We start from the raw sequence: 9,655 nt of genomic DNA on the forward strand, positions 1-9,655 counted from the left end.
TAAGGCTATCTTGCAGGCTTCAGTGGTTGGAACTTCTGTAAAGAGGATATAACATCGAAACTGGCCATTAAGGCTTTATGATTAAGTTGATTTAGATTAGACTTGAAATTAAAAGAGTCTTTGATAAATGAGCTGGCTGATGTTACATATTTGGAGAATGCCCATGCTATGTATTTACCAAGGTTGTAATTAAACGATTCATATGTGGACATTATTGGTCGTAATGGACAATCTGACATTTATGTTCAACAAAATTCGAAGGTCAGATATTTGTCTGTGGTTTTATATGAAAATTTATAATAGTGTGAACTACATAAAATGCCACCACAATGTATATTTGTACCCATATTTTGCTATAGAAGTCTTCAGATACCCACTACTCATCCAGGAAAGCTTTCCACCTTTAGCACGCCTATCTGTGGCTTTAACATAGGTATTTATCTCTAGCTTGAAAGTTTGTAAGAAGAGGAAACTGATTTATTATTCAGATATAGCAAACAGTTAACAAACAGATTATTACAAGTGACTCTTGAACTATATTAAACAGCCGCATGTATTTGTAACAATTTATTCTGACACTCAAGCATTTTCATTTTAAATATAACCACGTGATTTTTTAGTTATTTTGCAAATTTATTCTTATTGGCGAATCGGACAGTAGCTGTTGATGAACTCGCCCATGATCTTCACTGCCCATTGACCAGTTCATCTAACAGGCACCAGCCACTGTTTCTTGAGTCAGGAACTCAAATATTTATTGTCATATTTGGGAAAAAGTTTAAACCTGACACAGTAGAACTTATGTAGACTTCACCTGGACTTGAATTACACTAATGTTTGTGTGAACTTTAAAGGAACTTACATACAATAACAGAGTTAATTTGATTTTGGTAACCTACTGAAACACGTAGAAGCATTTAGATTTTACAATTTCAGGTTTTACCATATCTACAACACATACGATGTATATGTATTATGTTCACCATTGACAATTGAATACTGGATTTCAGTGTTATCTGTACGTAAATTTACCAGTGGCACATCAATGGACTCCATTTTGTTCTCCTACAGTTATCTAACCCACCACTCAGACGACACGAAGTGGCACTGGCGTGTTTTTGTGTTAAATAAACTAATTATGTTTTAAACTACACTTGTTTTTGTTTTACTTTATTGTTCATGATCCTTTTGATCTTTCCTAAACCATTCTGAAGCTGCATTTTATTGGAACCTTTCGTTTTTTCCCTTAGACATCAGTTAATCTGTGGTCTAAACACATATCGCTCTTGTAATTGAGAGAAAAAGATGAAAAATCTTGTATAAAATGTGAAGTTTAACAATATCTTTCTTTTAAAAAATTACCTTCGTCAAAGAATAAAATTTGTTTTTAAGATGTGTACCTATAAAGCTTAGACTAGTACTGCATGCCATTTCATAAGCGACATGAGCAATATTGTCAGTATTAAACTGGTTTAAGATGTGGCGATATTTTGTGTAACAAGACACTATATCTTTGTTGAGAAAAGTATTGTGAATTCGGTTTTGCGATCCTAAGACATTTGAAGTTAATTTGTAGATATCTTAATAAACCTGTTAACATTTAATGAGCATTTAGTAGTGTAATTAATTAATCTTGAGAGTAAAAGTCTATCATATACATCGATTTGTTTGCGTTTTGTTTATAGCAACGCCACATCGACGATCTGTGTTCACCGAGGGGAATCCAACCCCTGATTTTAGTTGTAACTCCGAAGACTCACCGCTGTCCCACATCGATCTGTGCACCCGTCGTGGTTTTCCACTGATATTACTACTTTAATTTTAAAAAATTCCTAGGCAATGCTTAGTTGAAATGTATATCGTGAAATAGTATTTTTCACATTTTTTTTGTTTAAAATATATATTGTAAAACTGTTGTCCACATTTTTTGCCTGTTTGTTTCACGTGCCTTTTAATGTCGTATATTTCCGCTGACCTTTGAGTCTATGCGTGGTTCCAGATCACATCCATTTATAATTTAATTTCTCAGCTTATGGTTGAAAAACAACTTTTTTTAGCGTGGATGTTGAATAGTGGGGTGCTAGTGACTGAACGGCTTGTCTTCCTTTGGTCAACAGCTCAAAATTAGAAGTGTACTATTATTTTGCATTCATGGCACATTTATTTACAAGTATTTTGGAAATTTGACATCGTGCAACTATATAACGCTTACAACTGTTTCCTGAACACATTTGAAATGTACTGTAACTCTTTACCAAAATAAATTCAAATCAGATGCCATGTTAGCGTCGCTCACCATCTTTAACACCAACATTAAGAGTGTAATGTACAATTACACGATAAAGGTTAAATACTAAAGTTTTTTGTTATTGTGATTACTCTGTTATGATAATAATCACAAATCAATGAAAGCACCTTCTAGTGATTGTGATTCAGTAGCTGAGTGTACCTTGTATATCCTATGAAGTATCACGATATTTGGGAAACATATTTACCCCAGTGGATTTATTGATTTAACAGTGTTTTCAGGAGTTGCGTTTTACTTAGAAGTTTAAAGTGTAGTTGACAGTCATAAGGGTTTGAAATAAAAACATCTCCAAAACTTATAATGACAAACTTGACTGCGAATTATTTCTTTAAATTAAAGATATTTAGTTTATATTTCGTACTTTTCAAATTTAAATTAATAACCTGAACCCTATGATTTAACATAGACATTAAAAACTAATTGAACTTTTTCAGTCTAACACTGATTTAAATGATCTTTGAAAGACTAACAATATTTTATTGTCAACTTTTTTTTGGGGGGAGTAATATCGTGTTATTGGATTTCTGCTTCAAAAAAGTGAATTTCTTGGAATGTTAAAATACAAGAAACACAAATGAATAGAAAACAAAACCATTCTTTATTATATTTCTTGTTACAAACTTGTTAAATACACAACTACATGACTGAGAAAAATCGTGATGTATTATTTAATGTTACTTTAAAAATTATGTTAACATTACTTATCCATTTCGATACACTTATTTTAATTGATGTTTCTGGTTTCTAGATATTTTACAGTTGAATGTAAAACTCAGCTTTAATTCAGAGACAAAAGTTAAGTTATATCAGCCTCCTCCTCCCCTCACAGCTGATCCTTTCCTCTCCTATTTTTAATGTTTGTTTTATTTTTGTATTTTCTATTTTTGGTTTAATATTCCTGATATACTTAGGTTCCTTCAAAATATAAAATACTTTATGTATAGCAGATAAAAAGAATAAAACAGTGAAAGGTAAAATTAACTACTTTTTCATAAGCAAATTATTATTTAACGATTTAAAACATTACAAAAATTCAAATATATGAAACATGCCCTAAAGTAGTGATATTTATGTTGCATTATTTTCAGTTTACGTTTGTTATTCAAATATTGCCACTACTTAACAGCATTCGAAAAAGTAATTTACTTCCAACTCCAATACAGTAAAACATGCTGGGGGAACAATACACATCATTCTTAAACAAGTCAAGATACCACTTCTAAATTGGTAAATAATTTTAAAATCAGCCTCCTCTTTCCCTTGGAGCCGATCCGTTCTTTTCCAACACAAGATATGTAAAAATAATAGGAAAGTTATTCCTTCTATTTGTTCTCCAACTCCCCATCATGGATATTGTATACTTTATACTATTATATTGCAACTAATGTTATATTTAATAAATGTTCCTGAGAAGTCATACTGATCATACTGTATTCAATGGTATCATGAGAAACTAGTGTCAAATTACTACCAGTAATTACTGAATACACGTGCTGGGTGACGTTTAGATATAAAGGGTACGGAATTTATAGTATTTATATAAACTACGGGATATTAACATAAACTTGCAAAATAATTGCAATGCAAGTAGTTTTTGCAGTGAAAACTATGAAAGGAGAGACGAAAACCACAATTATTTTAGAAACACAAAGTTACGCTATAATTAGATGATTAGCGGAGGGAAAAAAAAAACACGGATATAATCGACATGAAGAGTATAGAATTCTTAAAAACAAAAGCCCAAAGTGCTTAGGAAACATACAGTTAATGAAACATGTTCACTTATAGTAAGAAGGAAAATTAACTCCTTGGGTTAAAAACAAAGGAAAAAATGCAATGTTTTTATTTTGTAAGTTATTTGTTACCCGAAGTCGTCATAGAAGTGAAAATAGAAAACTGTTAATCTTACAGTGTGCATTAGTTTTTAAGAAGATTACATCAGAAAAAACCGTCACACTTAATCCTAAAACTACTCAATTTTGTTTTTAATTGCAGTGTAAATAAATACAACTTTAACCTTTTCGCTTTAACCGACTATATTTATTTGATACCACTAGTTATTTATTTATAGCATAAAGAATTACTTTCAATATTTAACTAATTGTCACATTATAGTCTTCAGTTACATTAAATAAACATTTTAGTAGAAATTAACAACAAATCTGTAGTTTATTCTATTGAAGGATGACGCTGAAGAATAAGACATTGAACACGACTTTATATTCCTGCTACCATTACTGTAGAATTATTTACGATTACAACACCTACTGTTATACATGCGTTTGGGGACGTGACTAAGGTCAGATTTATATAATAAAAATATTCCTCTATTTTGATTTCTGTTTAAATCTTTTTGTATTTCAGAGAAGCCTTTAAGTTTAAATCTATACCATAACCGTTATCGTATTATGGTTTGTCTATTAAAATATAATTGTATTATAAAAGAAACTGTGTGTATCAATCATCTAAATTACAACTAAACTTAGTTTTAGGCTATTTGAAATTGTAATACGTAACATAGTTCTGTAATATCAATCCACAAATGTATAAAAAGTTGTGAGCAATAAGTAGCACGCCACTTATCTCAAGACAAGCATTAATGATTTCCGAATTTAGAGAGAATGTACGATTTCATTTCGTACTTTCGCCAAACAAATTATTTATAGTTTAAATAAAAGTTTATTTATACGAAGAGTACGAGAACATCAATATTAGCATTGCCATTGTTTTAGGTGTAACTGTTGGCATTTCGTAGCATCTGTTGTTTTAACGTTAAATATTCAGTTATCAAACAGCTTCCCAATTCCATTATTAGTCACATATTTCCACAATAAGCTATTAGTATCATTTCTTAATACATTTTACAACTATATAATCAGTACATCTTTCAACCTCAACAACTCTAGACTCCAGATCAAACAATAGCAACAGGAAGCATTGTTAACCACTATGAAGTACTACTGACGGACTGGCATATATATTATTCAATATTTCTTCACAATATGCACAGTCATTGTGTGGAAATAATCAAAATTTTACATAGCTATCAATAATAAATATATAAATTATAAATCTAGCCAACAAGTTACACGAGAAATGTTAAAAATTAAGTTGTATTTGTTACTACATTTCAATCATCCATTCATCTTACGTAAAATATCCTTTTTAGAAGTTAATTTAAAACCCTGGCCCGTGTTTTATATCATCGTTTAAATTCGTCAAAATCATAAGTATTTTTTGACATCTGTATCCTTGAATCACAAGCGATCATTCCAGCCTTACACCCACCACCATACTGTATGTTGATGATACAGTTATTGAATTCACATGTACAGAACACACACTTAGATTTTTTAACCACGTTAACTCGATAAACCCCAACATTAAGCTACCTGTGAATAGAAAAACTAACCAAATACCATTTCTTAACTTCAAGATCACAAGAACCGATACACAACACGAAACAGAAATCCACAAAAAAGTCATTCATACTGGATTATACACACATTTCCTGGGACGCAGCACATTAAACAAAACAAACCTCAACATATTAAGACACGAAATAAATACAGCCATAAAACTAAGCTCACCCAAAAAAATTAAAGATGAAATTAAAAATATAAAACAACACTTAATCAACATCAACAAATTTCCTCCAAAATCGTGGAAAAAATTATACGCTCACACCTACACCAACAATAAACAAACAATAATAAATGAAGATACAACAAACTACAAAACCTTACACTGCTGTATACCGTATGTTCCCGACATCAGCGCAAAAAATAACCAACATTTGGAAAAACTTAACAAAACACAACATTCCAGTAAACACCAAATTTATTCAAAAACCAGATATAAAACTAAAGTTCATACTTCGTAAAAACTACACTGACAAACAAAACACCAACATAATTTATCAAATACAATGCAACAACTGCCACAGTTTTTATATTGGAGAAACAAGCAGAAAAATTAAAACTAGATTCAAAGAAAACAAACCTTCACACGTTTTTGAACACTACAAATCAAGTAAACACAGCATAACCGTAGAAAGCACCCAAAAACCAAGTAGGGAAACAAATATAAACAAACACAAAATCAAAGAAGCCCTACTTATACAACAACTAAAACCAGAATTAAATCAGTATAAAGGAACACCTTTATACCTATACTAATTTGTACATTTTGATTTCAAGTGGGTTTCTCGTCATCAAGAATTGTTTTGATATCTGTTGTCATATCCACTATTGGAACCAGTATACTTCGTATTGTTAAGACCACTATTGGAATCAGTATACTTAGCATTGTTAAGATTTATTTTCAACTCCAGTGTATACTGCAAGACTTAACTTTATTGATGCAAAAATGTTCATGAAGAAACTTGAATGTTAATTAAAAAAAAAACGTCACAGGTACAAAACAAAAAATAATCTTCGTGCAACTGTAATATATTCAAAGTGCAATTCAGTTTATTCAGGTATATTAAGTAGAATAAAATTTTCATTGCATCAGAGGTAAAAATAGTTGCTATTTAGTACAATTCAAGCTCCCTATACACTTCTGTTTGAATAATTTTTAAACCTATTCTGTTTACATATTGATGCCAGATGATCAAGTAAGGAATTACAAAAGATATTTTAACCATACTTTAGTTTATAATATAAAGACATATTTAGTGCTCTAATGAAATCCGTAGCCAACTTCTCATCAATATAAACCACCAAACAAGTTATTATAGAAAACACAATAACGTGACTGTAGTCTGTCACACTACTATAATAAATACTAGGTCATAGTAAATTATCTTTTAAATAGTTAAATATTTTCTACTATTTTCTCCAGACAGAAAAACAGTTGAAAAATACAAGTAACAAAAAAGTACGGTCTCTCGTGTAGTTTGATTTCGAAACTACACGAACAGAAAAAAATAAACAACATTGTAATAAAACTGGACGTACAACTGGGTATGTTGTTCTTGATTAAAAAAATTCAATGAGTAAAAAATATATATAACAGTAAATAATAATAATAATAGTAATAATAATAATTAGCCACAGGAAAAACCCGTTTGAGGAAATACTACGAAAACAAAGGATGATTAATATAAATTACAGTAACCAAGTGGGCACTAAAAAAACAAAAACAAGAGTGCATGGTTATATTACGAACAGTAAATTGGAAGGGTGATAATTGGTAGAGAGTATATAAACTGCAAATAGACTAGAAGATATTTTGAGATGAATGGTTGTTTCTTTTGTGTAAAAACTGTAGGTAAAGGGGTAAAATTTGATTTTGATGTGTATATCGCAGATGCAAGTGGTACATAATGTGCGAGAGCTAAATTCACACAGACAACAGATACGGTAGTTGCTCTGGAATATAGAATATCCATTACAGTCAAAGCAGCACAAAACTATACACTAGGGCAAGTGGTGCCATCGTAAAACATAAATACATGGAGCACTGATCCGCATAACTAGTTCATAATTCCACTCAAACATGAGTAAAAAAGGTGTGTACACATGTACTGTTGGTAAACAAGACGCGTCCTAGTTGTTAGAGTAGAGGGAACACTTTGAGCTTAGGTGAAAACAAGGAGTAATGGTATGTCGATATTGAATAAGGAAGCACACGATGTGGTCAAACATTCATTTAACGATACTTTTTGACAGTTGAAAAACATTTTTGTATAATAAACAACCAACTTAAAGATAACAGGTATATGTTGGTACAAAATCACACGAATACATAGATGATAGAAGCAAAGGGTAAATAACTTAGCTGCATCTGATGTTTACATTTACGAGCATAGTATTAGTATTAATATAACAGGTTTAAACAAACAATACATATTGCTGCTGGTAGTAAAGGTAAAAAAAGAAATTCAGTGTTGAAGTAAATAACACAGATAAAAATGGTAAAAAAAATACAGTGCATATATATTATATAACAAACAATTACATGTAGAAGAAAGAGTGACTGATGGTAATATCACAGCACACTGTGCGTTTTTCATTATTGTTGTTATTAGCACACGCGAAAAACAAAAGCACGTCTTATATGATTACTCCATTTATTGTTTATAACTCAAACCTTGCAAAACACATGATCGATGCATCATTACGTAAGCATTAAAACATTTCACTGGAAATATCATTCAAAAAGTCCACAGACCTTGTTTTATCTCGAGCAAAAATCATACTCTATAACTTAACAGTTCAAGAGAGAGTACTCTAAACGAATAGGTAAATAGTCTTGGAGAGTAAATCCAATCTGACTTGAGTGTTGTTCCATAACCACAATAACAAACTGTGTTGACAAAAGATAATTTCATTCTAAATAATCAAGAGCAAAGTCAGTTTGTCGTAATGCCTTAGTTAAAACCAATACAAGCTAGGTTAAAAATCAAATATTTGCATAACACTTTTCGGTTTTCCTAAACATTTTTTACTAGCAAACTAATTTAACGAGCGTTGTAAACAATCATAACGCAAATGTTCAACGCCATGAGAGTCAAGTAGAGATAAATCAGATAATTACTGACCACAAAACACCTGCACTTTACCGACAGTTGTTCACAGAAACACTCGCAAAACAGATGTACTTCTTGACCGTAACACATTAAATGATATGCTTGCAATCATGTAGTCATAGTGCTCTGAAACGTAGACATGTAGAAATATGAGCAGCATCAGAACGTGCTTCTATTTGTACAAGAAAAATATACATGTACTGTGCATTTTGTATTACTTGGTTTAAACGAAAGTTGATTTATGTGAAGGTAACATGATATTGAAGCTTGTATCATTATTGATGACATATAAAAATAAACAATAGTTCATAAAAGGGCTTCTTGTTTACCACTTACATGTCTACCCTTACTAGTCCGCCCTCACAATTTATTGGTTTATAATGCATGACAGTAATAGTGTTTAAAATGGTCGATAAGACCGGCAGTACTTTATTCAATCCTGATATATAGATAAAAAATCTATGCAAGAAATGTCTCGTATAAAATCGATTGTTGGACTTAAGCCATCAAAATCAGTGGTTTTTGTTTCTCAGCTTCTTACTGCAGTAGAAAGTGGGACAAGTTTATTAACGAACATCACATTTCTAAAACCTAAACACAAGCAATATTTCCGTTTCCATTAATAATTTTAAATGTATTAAGCTTTGTTTGCCAGTAAGAACATTAAGGGAATATCTTACATGCGTAACTAGTAACCACCCTAAAGATAATGGCTTGTTGATATTCAGTAATTTCCTATACTACCTTTCATAGATTATGTAGTCATTGTTCACAGGATTGTTTACACATCTTAATAAACAGCTTCCTACCCC

Source organism: Tachypleus tridentatus, chromosome 6 (genome assembly GCF_004210375.1).
Source record: "Tachypleus tridentatus isolate NWPU-2018 chromosome 6, ASM421037v1, whole genome shotgun sequence".
In the NCBI taxonomy this organism is placed as follows: domain Eukaryota; kingdom Metazoa; phylum Arthropoda; class Merostomata; order Xiphosura; family Limulidae; genus Tachypleus; species Tachypleus tridentatus.